We start from the raw sequence: 2,518 nt of genomic DNA on the forward strand, positions 1-2,518 counted from the left end.
TTGTCTTGAAAAACGTCTCTTGGTTGTCGCTGCCCAGAAACCTGCAGACAGAAGACAGGTGGGTTTACTGTTGTCACACTGGCCACTCGCACGTCTTTCACCATTTCAGTGTTTCTGTGTTTACACTACATTTAGGAGGAGATAAAGAAAAAGTTTAGATAAAAAATGAAATAATGGACGAGCGAACTTGTGATGCTGCTCACCTCTGCAGCTTGTTGGTCTTAAACTGACAGGTGTAGTAGTCAGGTGGTGGGTTGGGGACATCGAGGGACATGGGGTTGGGGAGGGACAGCTTGGACAGCATCTGCTGAGACCAGATGATGGCTGGAGCAGTGACCACCTACAGGAGAACGGAGGACACAACAGACACAGGTGAGGACTGTGGTCTGGGCTTGGACAGGGTTTGGGAGGTTCAGGTGGAGGATGAGGTGTGTTACCTGCAGAGGGACTCTCAGACTGATCTCCTCAGCGTAGTAGCACAGGACGCTCCACGGAGCACTGAGGAGGGCAAAACAAATCCTCACCTTCGTCTGGAGGACTTCCCTCTGTGGACAGAGACAGAAGGAACAATTAAATCACCTCCGTCCAACACAACGTTTCTAGGATCAGCTGGCGAATATCATAAAGGAACAAGCTGCTTCCTGTGAAGTTCTACTGTGGCATAGGTCTAAGGGACTCTTCAGCTTTTGGTTCATCATCATCATCATCATCATCATCATCATCATCATCATCATCAGGACATTGAAAAGATTGAGTTGATAAAAAATATGTATGAAAATTGTGATTTTTACATTGGCTTTCACTTTGCTTATTATGACTTCATTTATTCCTTCTTACCCTAAACATGGCCCTAGCACTCTGTCTGATGAAAAAGGAAAAGTCCGCACACCAGCAAAAGCTCCGGAGCAATAATTTATTATCACCCAAGGGGGGAGTGTAACGTTTCGGGCTCAAGGACCCTTCCTCAGACTAACACAGATGGGTCACATGATCAAACAGGTGACTCATCTTAAGTGCACAATATTCAAAAAACATCACATAATAAAACACTGATAAGGAAAAAAAAAAAAGTGCACAAGCATGTTATGGCAACAGTAACATGACACTATCATCAGGTATACAAAACACCATCATACATTCATGTGATCAGTAGCAGAGGCATCTTAATTCATTCATATCAGGTGATAGACAAGAAAGATAGAAAAATAGGAAAAATCCATCTGATGTCACCTAGCACTCTCACACACACAAACACGCACGCATGCACGTATGCACGTGCACACATATGCACACTTTATTGTGGCTCTACTGGTTGAACAGGTGTATTTGAGGCTTTTTACTTGGTTTTACTGCTCTTATTTACAGTAACTCTGAGCGTAGTTCAGGAGCTCTATTTGACTTCACCTCTCTGCTATGACGCCCATGTGTGTGCGTGTGTCATCAGTGGGTCATCAGTGTTGATGACCCAGTGGTACAGTGATTTACCATGGGAAGGGTTCATTCAGCTGCATATTTGGATATACGTTTGTCAGCTTGTACTCTCACACAAACTTCCAAAGTGTCTGTGTAAATGTTAACTTAAGGAAATTCCCTGGTCATGTGGAGGAATTGATCAGTTGACAGCCTCACTTGTCAAACACCCTCCTGTTTGTCTTGACGTCTGACCTTAGGACATCTCATTGAAGCTCAGCTGTGTTTACAGGTGTGCATGTTTTGCTCACCTGTTCGTACAGCAGTCCAGCGTGTTTCAGTCTGTTCAGAAAATCTTCCCTCCATTTCACGTGGGTGGGGTTTACACCTCCATTCTCCCCCTTCTGTGGACCCCGAGGCTCCTCCCAAACCAGCACGAAATCTGCCCAACAGGAACATGGCGTTCAAACCAGGTCATCAGTGCTGAGACTAGCCCGTGTGCTATTGGCTGCTCTGCGATGATGTCACAGTAACGCTAAGCGAGCACTTAATTAGAAACACCTGTGTGGTGGACAGAGCAGAGGTCAGACTCTGCAGCTGCCACACCTGCTCAGGTGCGTTAAAGGTCAGAGGTCACTTGCTGATGGCTCATCACTCTGCTCCTCCTCATTGTTTGCTCTTTGTCTTCCTGTCCTATCCGCTAATGTTGACTCAGCAGCAGTGTGTTTGTTCTACTCACCAATTCGAGTTGACCCGTCTCTGAACACATTCCTGTCCCGGGGCTCAACAGGTGCATTCTGGGAAATAAAAAAAAACCCAACAAAAACAGCACAGGTAAAATATTTCACCTGTTAGATGGATTCTGGGTCATGGAGACTGAGGAAGCTGGATGATAAACAACACCTGAAGACTGAATGTGACACAGTCTTTCTGAGGTGAACTGTTATGACTCTTTAAGACTTTTAATGTTATAGCTTCTTTCTCTGCTGTCTCTTGATTGATTGATTGATTGATTGATTGATTGATTGATTGATTGATTGATTGATTGATTGATTGATTGAAGTGTTTATTTTGAATATGAAAATAAAATAATAAAAAAGAGAATAAG

General features: G+C 44.1%; 1 long non-coding RNA gene across 1 annotated transcript; it reads right to left on the minus strand.

Annotated features, from left to right (window-relative positions):
* Window positions 1-324: 324 nt before the first annotated feature.
* On the minus strand, window positions 325-2,271 carry LOC146961004 (uncharacterized). The gene is made up of 4 exons (XR_015035311.1): window positions 2,150-2,271; window positions 1,722-1,852; window positions 438-545; window positions 325-340 (listed from the first exon to the last, which is right to left on the minus strand). It is a non-coding gene; the product is annotated as an uncharacterized LOC146961004 (long non-coding RNA).
* Between the last annotated feature and the right edge of the window lie 247 nt (window positions 2,272-2,518).

This window comes from Trachurus japonicus, unplaced genomic scaffold (assembly GCF_045865225.1).
Source record: "Trachurus japonicus isolate A0001 unplaced genomic scaffold, Traja_1.0 AP029681.1".
Classification (NCBI taxonomy): Eukaryota; Metazoa; Chordata; class Actinopteri; order Carangiformes; family Carangidae; genus Trachurus; species Trachurus japonicus.